The sequence below is a fragment of the Lathamus discolor genome, chromosome 9 (genome assembly GCF_037157495.1).
Source record: "Lathamus discolor isolate bLatDis1 chromosome 9, bLatDis1.hap1, whole genome shotgun sequence".
Taxonomy (NCBI): Eukaryota; Metazoa; Chordata; class Aves; order Psittaciformes; family Psittacidae; genus Lathamus; species Lathamus discolor.
The window spans coordinates 2,995,713-3,014,078 of NC_088892.1; positions in this window are offsets into that span (position 1 = coordinate 2,995,713).

An 18,366-nucleotide genomic window follows, 5' to 3' on the forward strand; every position below is an offset into this window, starting at 1 on the left:
TAACTGATTCTCTATAACCTCACTGCCTCAGTAGTGCTTCATAACAGTGGCTGCTTTATGGGTTTCTTCCCTATATATACCTACCAGGATCTGTCTCACTGACTATCTCTCTCAGGGTCTCCTGATGCTCTACACCCCCCTGTTGAACTGGTTCTTTGAGTCTTTTATAATGTCAAGCTTTATTGAGTCTTCTCTCTAAATTGTGAATCTTAGAAAAATAGCATATTTGTTTTAAAAGCGTGTGCCATAACAATGCAACATCTGGATCCTGTAAATGCTTGGGAAGTGTATATTGTTCATTGGGGGGAAATGAGACTCATCTTAATTGTGCATTAGGTGTCTCTTCATAACTGGCCATCTTCATATAATTGAGAGAGTTGGGACTCAGCCAAGCAGATATGATTTTGGTGGAATGGGGCACGCATGTGTGCTCTTGTGGTGTCCGGTAAATTATTAAAGCACATGTTCAGTGAAACCAGGGTTGGTAGCTTATGCCATGAATATCTGCCAGCTCTTGAGGGATCAAGTGAATTCTGTAAAAAAGAACCACTTTCTGCTTACAGGACTAACTCCTCTAATAGCTCTGAAGCAATTGCTGATAGTGATTCTCCCCTGTGTCTGAAAAGGAGACAATTTGTTGCCTTTTGATAGCTAAGCTCTCAGACCTTATATAGGTGTCACTTAAATTGAAAGTTTGAAATGTAGATTGGATTTATGAAGCCCCAGGTTCGTTCACTCGCACATTTTTTTATCTCTGTCCCACAGTATAATGTGGATAATTGGGCATTTTCCTCACATGTTCCTGATGGCTTTGCAAACATAGCGAGAGTTCATTGGCTCACCTGTAAGCCATACCTATTTATTCTAGCAGTTGCTTTTAGATTACTTTCACCTCATATAGAAACTAGTGTCATTTATAAATGTTCAGAGAAATCTGAAAACCTGCAGCTTGTTCTCAGCAATTTCAGCCCATGGGTGACTGCAAATGAGCACATCAAAAATAATTCCTTTTGCTCAGAGCTGTGCAACAAGCTATGAGCTATCTTTGCTGTTAGGAAGTCTTTAAAAAGTTCAAAAAGCAATTGTTTCTGAGGGTCTCTCCTCCCTGCTCAGCCCATGCCATTTCCAGGTGTGCTGTGATTGCAGAGCACACGTTCTAGCGAGCGCTACACAGATTTCAGGGTCCGGCAGCGGCTGAGAGCTCGTGCTGCTTAATGGTAAGACTGTAAGTGTACAGAATACTTGCTACCAACAAGGTAACCATGGAGCTGGATTTTTCTGTTCCTTACAGAAAAACCGCCCTAAGGCTAAAGCCTACCTGAACACGTTTTACTTACACAAACCAGCACGAATGCACCTCCTATGAAACTGGTGATGGACCTGAATGCTCTACGCAAAATGATGATTGAAAGCTCACTCAGAAGGTTGTGCTTTGATATACAGCTGGGTGAACAGTTCAGGAGAGGTGGAAATGAGAATTTTAAAGTCTGATGAGCCCCACCTGAGGGTTTGCCTATGTTCTGCACCTTTCTGGGGTCTATCCTTAGACTGCAAGCCTGGCTCTCTGTAGGCTAAAGGTACATAGATTACTAACCTGAGTAGAGAAGAGTCAGAGGATTCCTGTATGCTTTGTCTTAAGGTAATGAAAAATAAAGTTCACCCTGTGGAATGGAAAGGCAACAAATGTTAACTGGGTTCATTGTACTGGGCTGCCCAGCACAACAAACTCCCTACCACAAGGCACAATCCCATGAGTGATGGAGCTCAGCTGGACTTCTGGGAGATTCCTGTTTGCCTTGTGATAAAAAAGATTATTTTCAGTAGGTCATCTACTGTTGCATTTGGCGGTTTGATGCTAAAACACTATGAAGACACAGAAATAATTTGTTTCATTACTGCTGAGTAAGCTCCTCACTAGCATGCCCTTGTATATTACAGCAAGAGTCAGTTGGCTGTGGCAGCTAAAAAGCCATGTGTGGAGAAAGCCAAAGATTCTCCTTCAAAATATGAAGTAAAAATTCCTCCAAAGTGATGAGACACCAGTGAATGGCTTGGGAAAGACAGATTCCTCACATACTATCATAGCTTGGTATTTGACCTGCCCCTGTGGATTCTTCTAGGTCTAGTGCGGGGGGGGGGGGGGGTGGCAACTGAGTCCTTAACAGTTATTAAGAGTAGTAGATTGATGCTATTTAAGGAAGATCACATTTTAAGAGAGAAGAACTTACAGAGTTTTTCAGCTAGTCAAAACACTCCATCAGTTTACAAACATATGTTTTGTTTCTAGTTGTCAAGAAACAGAATAAAATTTAGCATTGTAGTAACTAAAACATTGAAGAACATGCTCTAGAAAAACTATTTTATCCCTTATTCCTTGCTCCAGGTAGCCATGTCAGAGTACAGATAAGGGAGATTGCTGAACTTCCGGACTTGCATTTGTTGCTGCACTGTGTGAAACTGAAGCACTGATTCCCATGTCATGATGGGTGACTGTATCTTGACAAAGATCAATTGAGAAGCAAACCCATTGCTTAGGTGAAGTGTAAACCTTACGATATACGCCACAGTCTGACAAGCTCCTGCTTTATCTCCTTCCTACATATATTGTGTATCTTCTACAATATTTAAATAAAAAGCAAGGCAGGCAGAGATAAGACATCTCATACAGGCAAGTGTAAGATATTTGCTGGCAAGTGTGTATTACCAGGCACAGTCGTGTTGATGAGAATGTAGCTCAGCTGCAGGAAGGCAGGTGTAGAAAGGGAAGGTGCCCATGCCAGATAAACCCGGATAGTATTAATTTGTTGCTTACAATGAAGTGTTTGTCATTTCATGCTTTAAAAAACAGGAGAACTGACAATGTCCACGTCAGCATTTCATTTCTGTGGTATTCCCTCCACTCGTGTTGCCAACACAGATGTGGGCCCCCAATGATCCCTGGCCAGTGCTGGAAGTAGCAGCTCTGTTCTGAGTACTGGGGCTGGGGCTGGGCTGGCACTGGGGTAACAGGGACAGGGCTGAGGTCTTGGCTGAAGCTACAGCCCTATGATGGAGCTTCGTGATGGAGCAGCTCCCCTGCGAGCTGGACTCAGCCCCGCTCCTGCCAAGGCTGTCTGTATCCCCACAGGTTGGCATCAGCCCTGTCTTCTCCACAAGTGTCTGGTGCTATTCGCTAGGCATGCTCAGTGCTTACAGCTGCAGCCCCAAGTGATGAGTTCTGTGCTTTGTGACCAATGTCTTGGAAAAGCCCACCAGGCTGATAACTTCAGAGCACAAGCATCATTCTCTGAGCAAGGTTAAATACAAACCCTGACTTTCTAGGCTGAGAGTTTTCTTTTAATGCAGGTTGTGTTTCATAAGCAAATAAACATCATCCATTACTCAAACAGCCGAAAAGGAACAGCAGATTGCAGTTCACCCCAGATGTTCAGCTTGATAGCAGAATGATTGAAGTCATTACTAACCCTCCAAATAACACTGAGGGAAAGTCATCCCAATGATCATCAAGTCCAAACTGCTCGACCACTTTGGGGCTGGCCAAAAGTTAAAGCACGCTATTAAGGGTGTTGTCCAAATGCCTCTGAAACACTGATGGGCACAGGGCCTTGATCATCTCTCTGGGAAGCCTGTTGCAGCTTTTGGCCACCCTCTAGGCAAAGAAATGCTTCTCAATGTCCCCGGGCGCGGCTCTGAACTATTCCCACACATCCTATCAAATGGATCCCAGGGAGAAGAGGTCAGCACCTCCCTCTCCATTTCCTCTCCCTCGGAAGAGCTGTCGAGAGCAAGAAGGTCACCCCTCAGCCTCCTTTTCTCTGCACTAGACAGACCCAGTGTCCTCAGCAGCTCCTCACAGGAAGCTGCCATCCATGCCTTCCAGCCCTGTCACCAGCTTTGTTGCCCTCCTCTGGACGCATTCAAGGACCTTCATGTTCTTAAATGGCGGGGCCTAGAACTGCACCCAGTACTCAAGGTGAGCCTGCACCGCTGCTGATTACAGCAGCACAGTCACCTCTTCCTCCTTTTTTTTTTTTTTTTTTTTGTTTTTGCTTTTTTGTTACCAGCTCGCAGCTCCCTGGATTACCGTCCTCCTCCTTTTCCGTATGCGCTATGAGGGACGCTTGAGGCCCCTGCCCAGCCTGGGCCTGGAGCAAGCAGCCCAGCTCCCTCTCAGCTTCCCTGACACCTTTCAGCTCCTGACGGTGTCCCACAGCTCAGACCCTGCTGCAGAAGGGCTTCACTGATGGGAAATCCTTTCTGATCAATTGGATGGCATTCTGTGATGGGGCTGTAGAATATAGTTCTGCATGACAAGCTCTGATGTAGGTCTGAGGGGCTACCTGCAGTGCAGGTCCCAGGGGAGGCCAGGCCCCCGGACAGACCACTCAAGAAATAAGCCTATGGGAGAGAGACCAGCGGCCATTCTGCATTGCAAGGGTTTGAACAAATGTGCTGGAGGGATTTGTTGCCAATCTCTACATCCACGCCCTCTGTACGGTACCCTGACGTGATACTCAGCAGAGCGCTTGAAAACTGTTCTACGCAACTGAGTCAGTTATACTTTTGTCCTGAGTGTCGCAGGGAAAAGCTGCTAAGTCCACGGGGTTTAAACAGAGTTGGGATCAAAACACTTCAGTAAGGTACCAAGAACATGGAATTGAGCAGCAGTCAGTGAAGTGTTTCATTCAAGTAGTAATACAAGAGGTAAGCCCCCAAACTAGACACACGAATGTTAATAAACACAAGCAAACACCTAAACGCTTCATCCTAAGGCATCTGAAGTAGCTGACTGGTCCATGCCATCACTCTGCCAGGCAGAGCCTACCCTGACCAGGAGGAGCCACTACTGTTTGGCACACCATCATCCACAAAAGCTCTTAGAGGCTCCTTAGTCCTGACCATCTGCACCCTGAGTCAAGACCTGCTGGTCTGGAAGCATGACAGATCACCTCATCCTGGCACTATGGTTCCAGTCCTGGGTGACCCCTGCCCAGACCTTTTCCAGTCTGCCATCAGAACATCTTGGTTTATGCTGATACTCGTCACTAAGGGTCCAAGTTATGTCTTTCATTGCTGTCGAAGTATTATCACAGGCATCAAGAGACTTTCCAAACCCTGTGTTTCAGCTCTGAGAAGTTGGCTGCATAAAAAATGGAGGAAAAAACCCATTATTGTCTGAGATGCTAATTAGTAAGAGATTGACCGAGATGGAGGCTAGAAATTCTGGGCTGGTTTTGTCTTCACTTGGTCTCCTTTTTCTCTAATAAGAAGGCACTAAACCAAATACAAATCCTAAATCAGATGCTTATGCAGAGGTACTTTGATTCTTGCTTCACACACATAGGGATAATATGGCCAGCTCTTTATGATGATTGCTGCTTCACCTTCCAGCAACTCTAGCTGCTCAGCATTTGCTCCAGAAGTGTACTGCCCAACACATATCAAGGCACAGCCATGGATCACAGCATATAAAGGCATCCTTTGTTTGCAGGGGTTGTTGTTTTTCTTCAGGTTGACTCATAGCAAATGTTCCAATATGACTCAGAAAGAGCCATTATTTAATCATGGAGACATTCTGTACTAGCATCTGAGGTTCAGCAACTTAAGGTGCTGTTGCTGATATTAATAACTTCGCACTAATAGCTACTTCTGCTCAAGAGTGTCAAGGTTGTTCGAGAGTTATCCTGTTAAGTTGGCTGAAGGGGTTTAAAAAACTGCCAGGCACAGAGCCCTTTGCCCAGCTGGGGAGAAGTTTGGATGTAGTCCAGGGCTACTTTGCTTCAGATTGTCTGTAATTAAAAATTTATAACACTTTCTGGAAGTAAGATTTATGTGCAAATCAGAAACACCCTGGTGACCAGCCACATAAAGCCTTTTTTGGCCAGCATTAGAGGTGCTGGTTTTTTGAGCATACAAAACAAGACATCCTGTTCCCAAACATTATTTTTTGGTCTTTCATGTGGCTAAATTCTGGGAAATTTTAGGAAAACACAGACAATAAGAATGCTATTAATTTCAAAAGGATTGGAATTAGACTAAACATAGGAATAATGGATTTCACCTCTAGGCTACTCTTGTGAAATTAGGTACATTTCTCTATATTTTGGCTTAGTCTTTGGTCAGCATCTTTTGAGCTGCTGGGATATCATTCAGACTAGACTTGTGCTTCCAAAACCATTTTCAACTCCTTTGAGCTAAAGGAAAGAAATAGAAAACAGCAAGCACACAAATCACCTTCCTTCTGCTCCCTGTCACCACCACCTTGGTACCAGAGCAGCAGAGCACTGAAGTCACATACCCTGACAGCCCAAATGCTCAACTCCGCAGTAGTATCCTGACTGTGCCTGGTGAGGCAGATCCGCAGCCAGGCAGATAAGTAGCTCCAAGGCTGAGGGCAGAGCATGTGTTTTTCAAAACCCCTTTTCATTGCTAGGATTGCCACTTAGGCAATCGTCTGTATAGTCCCAGCTGCTCTTGGTCTAAGATATGAAAAGGAGTCCCAGGTGCTTATTCTGTGGAGATGAATAATTAACTGGCAATTATATAAAAGGAGCTTTACTTGATAGCAAGCAGTTTTTCAAGTGCCCAGGCTGCAGGAGAGCTCTTTCAGAATAAAATCACATGGTTCCTGTTTGTTTGAAAGCAAATTCTTCTCTCTTCCGTGAGCTTGAAGAGACCTGGAGCCTGAGAGCTTAAATGGAAAGTTCCTCCCTTATTCCCCTCATGTACTGACTCCAAAGCCACCACAGACTTGCCTCAAACCAAATAGCTAAAAAGTGAATGAGAGGAAACGTTTCTAACTTGGATTTTCTGACTGTCCCAAATCATTCATAGAATCCTAGAATCATAGAATAGTTAGGGTTGGAAAGGACCTCAAGATCATCCAGTTCCAACCCCCCTGCCATGGGCAGGGACACCTCACACTAAACCATCCCACACAAGGCTTCATCCAACCTGGCCTTGAACACCGCCAGGGATGGAGCACTCACAACCTCCCTGGGCAACCCATTCCAGTGTCTCACCACCCTAACAGGAAAGAATTTCCTCCTTATATCCAATCTAAACTTCCCCTGTTTAAGTTTTAACCCATTACCCCTTGTCCTGTCACTACAGTCCCTGACGAAGAGTCCCTCTCCAGCATCCCTATAGGCCCCCTTCAGGTACTGGAAGGCTGCTATGAGGTCCCCACGCAGCCTTCTCTTCTCCAGGCTGAACAGCCCCAACTTCCTCAGCCTGCTTTCAGGACAGCTGTAATTGCTGTATGATCTATTGATGAACAACAGAAATATAAACCCTCAAAGAGAGCATTTGTTTAATGCCTGAGTCTGTCTAACATAAGGAGAAGTTCCTTAATTTTAAATAACCAGCAGCAGAAAAGAAAAAATATAGGAAGTTGTGGTCTGTGTTGGAAGCTTTTCCTACATAGGAACTCACCCAAAGATTTTTGTATTTCTTCTCAGTTCCCGAATGTAAGGAAGAGGTCATACAATCTCAAACTTTCTCTTCCACAGTTATCTCCTTTCAAACATTTCTTCCAAGCCGAGAGCCTTATAAATACCTAGATGCAATTATCATCTTTGTAGGAAATTAGCTATGATGCTAACTGCAGCCCCAGTGGCATCAGACCTGTTTGAAATTCACCAGTTTTAAAGAAATGAATGATACTGTCTTAAAAAAACGCTTTCTGGAGGCATACAAGGTCTTGTCAGACTGCATTGTAAAGCTGAGCCTTTAGGATGGTTTGACTCAGTCACTTCTTTCTTTCCCTAACATGCGCGTCCCTGCACCAATGGACTCCTTTTTTGGTGACTCAGTCCTTAGTCTTTTAAAATAGCCTTTTAAAAGAAAATGAATGTCTTTTTCTGTCTTTCAGAACATTTTTGACTTTATTGTTACACTAGTTACTTCCAGGACAGAGAGGAGTTCAGAGCTTGCTAATAGGTCTTGCTGAGCTGTGTTCCTTTTCATTCAAAGGAACACAACAGGGAAATGTGCTTCTCTTACTTCCTTTAACTGGATGAAGTGCAAGAGAACCTCTTTGATATATTCTTTTTCAATATTTTTTCTTTTGCTCTTACTCTTGTAGATCACATTGCAGAGACATAGATAGAAACTGAGCCTTACCTATTATTCTTTCACTCACTTCCAAGTAACCCTTCTTAAATAGTGGTGTGCTGGGAGAAAAACAAAACTGGATTTCTATTCTGCTCGTCATTAGTAATTTACAGTTTGACAAAAACTTTAAAATACAAGTTACTTGGAATTAAAAAACGTGGCTATAAGGTGAAATGTGGAAGCAGAACAAGAGAGGGCCACATCAGGCCTGGATGCTCACATTCTTCTCTTGAAAATACTTTTGTGCAGTAATTTTTATAAACACTCCTTTTCTTCGCCCTCTAATCATGCTTGCACTGAGTCACCACAGCAAATTACTGGTGGTACTTTGAAAATAGGGTGGATGTTTTTAGCAAGGAAACCATGAAGGTGTTCCAAGAGCTGGGACACCTCTCTTACGGAGACAGACTGAGAGAACTGGGCTTGTTCAGCCTGGAGAAGAAGAGGATCCAGGGAGACCTTAGAGCAGCTTCCAGTGCCTAAAGAGGGATTATAAGAAAGATGGGGACAAACATTTTAGCAGGGCCTGTTGCAATAGGACAAGGGCTGATGCTTTTACGCTGAAAGAGGGTAGATTTAGACTAGACTAGGAAGAAATGTTTGGGTTTTTTTACAGTGACGGTGGTGAAACACTGGCACACATTGCTCAGAGGTGCTGCAGACACCCCATCGCTGGAAACTGGTCAGGCTGGACAAGGCTTGGAGCAACATGGTCTGGTGGAAGGGGGGTTTGAAGTGGATGAAGGTCCCTTCCAAAACAAACCATTCTATGATCTTTTCCTGGACCCACACTCCTTTTTTCACCAGTTTCCTTTCAAATCCATGTTTCATACAGAGCCCCCTAACACAAATGCTTGCTGCCACCTGTGCTTTGCTATGCATCTCAGGGAAGCCCACATGGGTCAGGGTGGGAGGTGTGAGATAAGCCCAATGCTGTAAGTAAACGTGGTGAAGGGCTGTTAGTTCCCATCCCCTAGGACACATGAGAAACAACCTCCTCTCTACTCTCACTCCCAGGCAGAGCTGCTCTGAACACACTTTCTGTGACATTACTGAGAGCCAAACCAAGAAAATGCATTTTAGGTTTTCCTAACTCTGTTTTTCTGAGCTAACTGCTAATGCAACCCATCTGGCTTTCTCCCCAGAATGAGGAAAAAGAGGCAGCAAGCTCCCAAAGGCAAAGATGGGAAAGTTAGGGTGTTACAGACAGTAGGTAGCAGCTGTGTAATTTTACATAACAAAGCAATTTGGGGGGGTTTCAGCTCATTCTTGTACCATTATAACATCTTTTGTGTGGCTGATGCATCTGTGGTTGAGGTATGCTCTGAAATGGATCAGCATGACAAATGGGTTGTTAAACCATAAACTTTTTATCAGGTATGGAAGCAAAGCCCTGGGACTTACTGTGATTCCTGAAACTGGTTTGCATCTCCATAACAAGGTGCTTAGGCACAGGGTGGCAGGTGGTAAACTTTAGCTGGGAGATCGTCAACAACCTCTTAAAATCACCTGCCCCCATCAAGAGCTGAGTTTGGAGCTACATCTCATTGTCCTTCAGCTCCCTGCTGTAGGTGTGTGGTGTTTACAGGGACATGCTGGCAATATTTTCCTTCAGCTAGCGGACCCTTTTTTTGTTGCTCAGTTTTTGGACTGAAGTGAGCAGCTTGCTGATGAGCTATTTGAAGCAGGGGGAGTTAAAGACATTCCTTAGGAAAGGGCTTTTCCTGTTGATGGAGCCTCATTTCTGTATGAGATCCAATTCCTCAGTTTGCAGAAGAGGTGAGTTCTGTCTTCTGGAGTGTGTGGTGTCTATCCCCGAATTTTTGATTTTGAAAAGAGATGTGAGGGTTCAGGGATATGAGCACATCATTTTGCATTTGAAGGAAGTTTAATTTTGTAGTTTTTTTCTTGAAAACCAGGAATTATAGTAAGTGCAGCTGGGATGTAGCAATATTGTTCAAGAGAGAAAATAAAATATTGGCAAATTCTGCTAATCTTGGAGCAGAGTTAAATGAAGTGTGGTTGAAAAGACAGAAGGGACTGAATGAAAGATTTATTTTTTAGTTTTGTAATATGGATGCAATCTAATCTAAGCTAGAATAATCACTGGGGTTTCAAAACCAGCCCTGAAACACTTTGATATTTCAAGAAATGAAAAGCAACCAAACAACTGTAAGATAAAAGAAACTCACAAAACCCAACCAAACCCAAACAAAGTATAGAACCCAAACCATTCCAGAATAGATAAGAGCCATTGAAAGGGACTGTGAATACTGTAAGGACAAAAGAATCCCAGCCTGGGCTACAAGAGGTGTGAAAAGCTGCTGCAGAGCAGATGAGCGCTGGTCAGACCCAGCTAAGGAATCCCATCTCAGGGTGAGCTTCTTCCAAAACTGGCTTGCACAAGCCTTAGATGAGGCTGTTTTCTGCCTCTCATTGTTATTCTACTGCTTTTTTCCTTCCTGAAAGATGTGCTCCCTGCACAGGGCTGTGTCTTCCGAAGTAATTTGCTTCCTCCAGCTCTGTAGAAAGACCCTCACAAGTTGGTAGCAGCCAAACTCATTAACTGTTTTCTGGCCTGAGTGATTGAAGTTGAGCATTTTGGTTTTGTAGAGAAATACTTGCTTCTTAAGGAAACCAAGATTTATTATTATTCTTTTATCTTTCAATTGAATGGGATGAAATTTATTGTCCATAGCTAAAATTTCAGATTGGAATTGATTATATTCATGCCCTGGCTTTGTCTAATTTTCAGTGAAAGAACATGTTTTTCAGAATATAAATACAACCTGCAGAACAGGTCACTCTCTGAAAAAGAAAGCTGTTGTGTACAGATGCGTTTTGCAACTGTGTGTTTCAGGGCTTGTGTCATCCCTCTCTTCAGGGAGTCTTCAGAAGCATTTCAAGGCTTCTTATCTCACTTTTCCCTTCAAATAATACCTTACCTTCTGCATTACTTATTAAAGGAACAGGGCTCTCGGTCACCATTTGATCATTTGTAGTTGTTAATAAAATCACACTAGGGTTTTTAGGGGGTTGTTTTTCAGAAACTTCAGAGCAGTCTTTTTAGGCTAGTGCATCTTCCCATCTTCCCAGAGGAGTTTCCTTCAAACTAAGGAAACAAAGGCATGACAGACGCTTCCACAGCATGTTGCCTACTGCTGCTGATGGGACTTGGCTCCAGGACAGGCTGTTCGGCTTTTTCTCCTGGTATTAAATCCTCTGCAAAGGGGCAAAACCATAACATTACCTGAACCTTGCAGTGCTTCTGTCCACTTCCCAATGGACTATGATCAGCAGCTGCTGCATGATTGCCACTTCTGTACGTCTTGTCTCTGCTCTATCAATCAAATCTTTCTCATCAAGAGCAAATCTTCCAGATTAGCGTATGTCTGGTTTCATGTCATGATCTGATACTGTGTCCCTTAGTTACTTTCCCTTGATTTTACTCTACAGCCGGTTGATAGTCACAGGAAATGGGAAATAACATGAAATTTCAGAATATAATTTGTCCTTCCTCACTACTTAGAATTATGTGCTGATGATCTACTTGAGCATTACACTGTGGATGACCTGTATGTACTATAGCTGATCCCTGATTCATGTCTGGCACACTGAATTAGAAATAATTGCAGATACATTACAGAAGTCATGGAAAACCTGTCAAGTACATTTGTACTAAGCTTTATAAAGATGATTGGCTAGAGCTCCCTCCCACTTTTGATTTGGAAGTTCTCCCCCTCCAGGCACGGGACACACATCTAATTAAGACTGCTGTCTAGGAAAGGGGCAAAAGATGATCTCTTGGGGCCAAGTTCTCGTTTGGAAATGGTGCTGAATATCTAACAAAAAAGTGGTTTTTGGGCAATAAAATTCAATAACTTATACCAATCTTCTCCAAAGACTCTGGAGTATGTAAGCTGGTATGAACAAACATGAAGTCATCTGAGGAAAAAATCAGTAGAGAGACTTTTGCTTTCATGAATAGTCCTGCTGAAATGAGGAATGCTGCAAGCAACCAGGATGAATGGTGGCCGATGGGCTCAGCCCCTCTGAGGATGGAGAGTGGCTGCGGTCCAGCTCCAGTGGCCCACAGGGGATCCTTGCAGAGAGGCTATGGGTCATACTCCCCTTAAATTGCAAAGGGTTGTGCTGAATTAAATTGCCGTTGCAAAAAGAAGGTAGCAAACATACTCAAATGTCTCTTTGCCCAAAATGTTACACAGATTTGTACTGGTTCTAGGCCACAGAACTGGGTATTTTAGGTGTTTCAGAATAAGCATACAGGGTGCTGCATGTGTCTCCTTTTGATTACATTTGCAAAGACTGGTCTGTGACAATAAAGCATTTGAATCACAGGGTCATGTAGTTCCTCACCACATACCAGATCAGTGTGGATATCTTTACATGTTGCTTTTATATTAGTCTTCAGTATGTCAGGCTGGTCCAACATGTTCAAAGGACTCATTTTCAGCTCCTAACTCAATCATTAGTACTCTGGGTAATCCCATACAGGTTCTCTGATCATCTGTTCCTTTCCTCTGTCTGCGAAATAGGAATTGTATCTCGCCGCCTCTCAGTAAGGCTGTGAGAATAAAAGCTCAAATGCAATTTCAGGGGGATTTAATTAAGTACCTTTGCAGATAGAAGGTCTGTGCACAGCACCTTTCTTCCATACTTTTGCCCACAAGGTGGAATATTTTTTTCTCTGTGGAAAAAAAAGCAATCCAACAACTCAACTTTAAAACTCTGCAGTGTTTGTTTACCTCAGGGCAACCCATGCCAATGAAAAGAAAGCACAGCGCTTCAAGGAGGATCTGAAAGTAATTAGTGCATTTACTTTGGCAAGACTGAATTGACTGTGCTCCACCCGCTCCCTTTTCAGCTGAGCATCTTCATATCACATGAATCATTTCTCTCTTTGTACTGATGCACTTTTCCACAGAAGTAAGGTATGATACATGGTTGCAGGAACCTTGCCTTGAAGCCTGCTCCAGCCAGGGGCTGCAGGTGCTGCAGCAGTGAATCATAGAATCATAGAATAGTTAGGGTTGGAAAGGACCTCAAGATCATCCAGTTCCAACCCCCCTGCCATGGCAGGGACACCTCACACTAAACCATCCCACCCAAGGCTTCATCCAACCTGGCCTTGAACACCGCCAGGGATGGAGCACTCACAACCTCCCTGAGCAATGCTGAGCAAAAGCCCTGTGTGGGCATCATCTGAGTCCCAGCAGAGCTGGCATCATGGCTCTGCACAGACCAAGGGGAAAAAGATCTACCCAAGTGTCATGCTGGATCAGTAGGCTGAAGTTGGCCCCTGGCCACAATTGGGAGATTTACTATAATTCAGAGCTTTATGATTCATAATTCTCAGTAAGGTGGAGGCAAGACCTGGTTGGAGAGTAGATGCAAATGACTATGTGTCCTGGGTTCAGCAGTAGCTGTCATTTTTCTCTTTCTTAGTAGCTGGTGCAGTGCTGTATTTTTGACTTTCAGCCTGGGAACACCGATGTTTTTAGTTGTTGCTCAGTAATGTTTACTCTGACCAAGGACTTTCTGAGCCTCATGCTCTGCCAGGGAGGAGAGGAAGCAGAGACAGGACACCTGACCCAAACTAACCAAAGAGGTATTCCATACCACAGCACGTCATGCCCACTATATAAATTGGGGGCAGTTACCTGGAAGAGCCAGGCCACTGCTTGGGCTGGGCTGGGTATCGGTCAGCGGGTGGTGAGCGATTGCATTTTCTTCCCTTGTTATTTCCCTTATCCTTATTATTATTATTAGTGGTAGCAGTAGTGGGTTTGTTAGTACCTTAGTTGCTGGACTGCTCTTATCTCTTATCTCTTATCTCAACCTGTGGGAGTTACATTCTTTCAGTTCTCCTCCCCATCCCTCCAGGAGTGTAAGAAGGAAAGGGAAGAGGGGATTGAGCCAGCAGCAGTGTGGTTCTGAGTTACTGGCTGGGCTTAAACCACGACACTGCAAAAGGAGCACTTCACCATTTATGGGGGGCTCAGCTTGAGCATGTTCTACTGGGTGCAAGTGAGGACATAATGCCCAGATGCACTTGGCTAGTTGTTCACAGAAGCAGAATCCTGTTTCAATTCAAGATAATTGGCTGGAATAGGTTTGCCTTTCCTTCGCAGCTTGTTCAATATAATGTGTTCTTTTAATACTCGTGGATTCTTCCCCATCTAAAACCATTGACAGCCCTAGCAATAGAAGGAACAGGCAATTTCACCAGCATTTAAAGGCAATGCAAAGAAATTCATCTGTCTCTCATCAGTCCTATTAGCAGGGAAGGAGTTTTGCAGCAGATCTGCAGTGGCTTGGTGTTGTGCACCAACGGCAGAGCCGTTGTGTAAGGGTGTTCTGCAGCAAGTCCCCATATTGGAGGGTCTTTTTCCTAAGTGGTCTGTTGGGTATCACAGCGGGAGTAAATGGGCTTGAGAATTTCACTAAAGGAGTTTGTGTGTTGACACGCTGAGCTAGGATTTGGCTTCTCCTGTTCATAGGAAAAGCAGGTTACTGGGAGAGATAGAAGGCTTTACCTCCTACTGGCTTCCTCTGAAGTGGAGGCCCAAATGGATCAACTGTCTTGAATAGTTTACCTGGAGTTTGCAGACATCCAAACTGAGTCATAGGTCAATGCCAATGGACTGTCCTGGCATATGAGCTTCTTGTCATGCCTGCATCACACTGAAGGCAGCAGAGTGAACCTGAGCACTCAGTGCGGAAGGAGAGGTGGGAGGACAGAACTGTAGCCATTTACTTCAGCATATTTAAGGAAGTATTAGTAGAAACAATGACTAAACCAAAATTTTCACTCAGAGTGGGGGCTGAAAGAATGGGCAACAAAGAAGAAATGTTGTAAGCTGTTGCCTACCAAAAGCCACTATTCTTTACTAGAGATTGCTGGGATTGGAGAACAAAGTCGTTCATGCTGTGACAGTTATTTCACTCTTAGCAGGTTCTTGACAGTGCTGGAGGTAACACTGGCAGTAGGCAATGGTATGTTACCACAGGCAACCGCAGCCCTGAAGCTCAGGGCTCTCTGTTCTCTTCTGTGGTTAGTACCTTTTTGCTTCTCAAGAGTACCTCTCCACCAGATATTCTGACATTGCTTATTATGCTGCCCTTCTCTGGAGCAGCCTTCCTCTGCCTGGAGAGAATGTGGCTCCAGAATGCCAGTCTTGAGAGACAGAGGCATTGCCAGCAGCTCCCTTGGCTGATGCTAAATGATTGAAGAGCTTTAGGTCAGAGTCCACATCATAAAACATGACATTATTTGGGTGCCGAGACAGATAGGCAGATGTCAGGTAGGATGCGTGATCATTTGCAGGTCACAGCTGCAAGGATCCTGCCTAGGTCTGAATCGAATCACTTTGACAAGAGATACAGGTGCTGAACTTAGCAGAATGGGCTCCCATTTTTGGCTTGCATTAGATCATTCAAGTGTTCACAATGCAAAGATCAAACTGCAGTGTAGTACTCCCTAAATAAGGCTTATCTGCACCAAACATGCCCATCACTTTTATTGCTGTCAAGCAGATACAGAAGGCATTACTCGTCAGGGAATGCTTCTAATTTAAATGTTAGCAGCTATTATTACTTCAGAGTGGCAAATTTTATGCTTTTGCCTAAAAGCCTGCACTTGGTAAATTAAAGCATTTTGTAAAAGCTGGATTCTGTCTGCAGCAGCTTTCACATATTGAGAGGGGAATGCAAGAGACAGCTTATGGTGAATAGTGTTAGTGGGGGTGAAGAAATACTCAGATAAAACACATGTTGCCAAGTGCTGTGGGCTGAGCAGGTTTTTTCATCTCAAAAAGCCAAACTTTGTTGTACCTGCATGGAGGAGCATTCCCCAAAGCACTTGGTGTCCTTGAGCCCCAGAGCACCCTCATGGTGCAAAAGGGCTCTGAATGCCTTTGACAGTAAATATAGTCTGGAGTGTTGCTTCCACCAGTGGCTGCAGTTGCAGCAATGACGGAGCTGGCCTGGGTGAGTGCATGTGAGGAGGCATATTGCTGGCACAGTGCTGGTTCCCAGTGGCCACTGACCTCCTCGCACTGGGCACTGCAGCAGGATGCCACTGCTTGGCACGTCTGGAAGTGCCAAAGCTCACTCACCTGTCCCTCTCTTCAGATGCAGTCTACTGAAGGCTTATTGCAATGACATTAAGCTGTTCTGCACAGCGAACAGCCCCTAAGTTAAATACATTTGTTATTTTGAATTAGCTTCTGTCAGAATTACAGAGCTGCTTTATTTAATTCATTGCTGGTGTATTCACTCCATGATGGCTAAACATGGTTTATTTATTATGTCTTATTAAGGCCACAAAATGCCTTGCAAGATTTCTGTGCCTGTTAATCTCACATTTTCTAAGTCACAAAAGCGGTGCTAGTCACTATAAATGAAGATGAATGCAGAGTCCTCAGTGCATTAAAGCAAATATAAAAAAATTTAAATATCCCAGATTATGGTATTCAAGAAGTGTCCAAATTCTTGCGTATAACACACCTTTTCAGTGAAAAAGCCCAGGGGTTGCTATATAGCTCTTATTGTTTCTGTTATTTATCAAACCTGTATTTAAAACAGAAAAGTGTGAACTCTTAGCTTCTCTAGAGAACAGGACTCTTTCAAAAAGCTGCCTGATACTACAAGCACATTGAATGAATTCTGCCTCATGTAGACTTGGGAATTTTAGCTGTTGAATTTTCTTCCTCTGAATAAGGCTCAAGCACTGAAACTTCCTGTCGGCTCCAGCTGCTTTCAACTCTGAATGAGAGAGACCTTTTCTTTTCAAGCCAGAAATATCTTTATTGCGCCAGAAGACCTTGGTTTAGGTTTTTCTGTAACTTGTGTCCTCCCTCCTGCCTGTGGTGCAGTCCCATGCAGACCTCAGCCTGGAAAGACAGGGGATGCTCTTGGAGGCACAGCCGGTTTCCCTGCAGGCTGCTCTGTGCATCTCCTTCACGTGTTCTGAAGCAGAAATGGCTCAAAAGTAGGAGCAGCTTCAGAGCAATACTGTTTCTGAAGCAGAACTTTGCCCTAGGAAGCCCATGCTTGGCACCAGCAATGGAGCTCAGGGAAGGACAGACAGAGACACCGACAAAAAAGCTGAAAATTGCACCCTTAGAGCACGATGGGAACTTCCACATTAGGAAAATGTTTAATGTAATGGCCTTGTATTCTCAGTATTTCTCTTATGCCCTCTTATGAGGTCTTTACATACCTCATAAATATGAAATATAATAACCTGCAGGGACCTGTAAGGACAATTTCATTTGGCTTTGCAAGTTCAGAACTCCAGTAATGAAAGCATTTTCTTTGCATCTTCATGGGAGCAGACAGGGACAAGCATTTTAATATGTATTCCTGCTTAGACTGCGGTAACACAGCCTGGGGAGAAAGACTCCATTACTGTTATGATTTGGCTTATCGTTCTGTCCAGTAATGAAGATGAATCATGTCTTTACAAGCCTTTTCTTTAAAATTAGTTTATATTAAGGTGTAAGAGCGAGCAGCCTTGACCCTTGACACTTTTACAGACTCTATAATGGAATTATATGATGAATTATCTGATTTATCTTTGCCAGACAGGAAAAAGTGCCTGCAGGCAAGTACCGGGAAGATACTATGAATCCACGAAGTGCAGAGGTTCATGCCTAACAACCGACTTGGCCTCCCTGAGCACAGGCAATGCAGTCTGTGCTTTTGTCCAAAAGATCATGCTGCTTCCAATCTGGTTTTAATCTGGTTTTAATGTTCCCAGGTGGAATGAAATCCCTAAGAGCTTAGGAATTTCGGATCCAGAACCAGCTACTCTCCTAACAGTTAGCTGCACAGGTGAGGAGGGAGTTTGTGTTTAAAAATGCACGTCATAATCCCAGGTAGATTTACAAAGTCAGGAACAGGAACTGAGTCAGATTACGTATGTTGACAACACGTGTTTTGTGACTAGCATCTAATGACAGTGCTGGGAAATTTTAACTGAGAAATAGAACTTCTTATCGTACCTGTCAAACTTCAGTGAAATGTATGTGATTTTTCTAAAGTAAGTGCTTTCATTCTTTGGTATTTAGATTTACTAGACTACTGACCAAACAAAGGTCTTGATTTTTATCTGGTTTCTTTGGCTGTCATCAACAATTAGTCTACATTCATCTCAATCCAGATTTCAGCAATCTGACATTTCTTTTTGACACAAAAAGTGTCAAAACTTGAAACACTAAATCATCT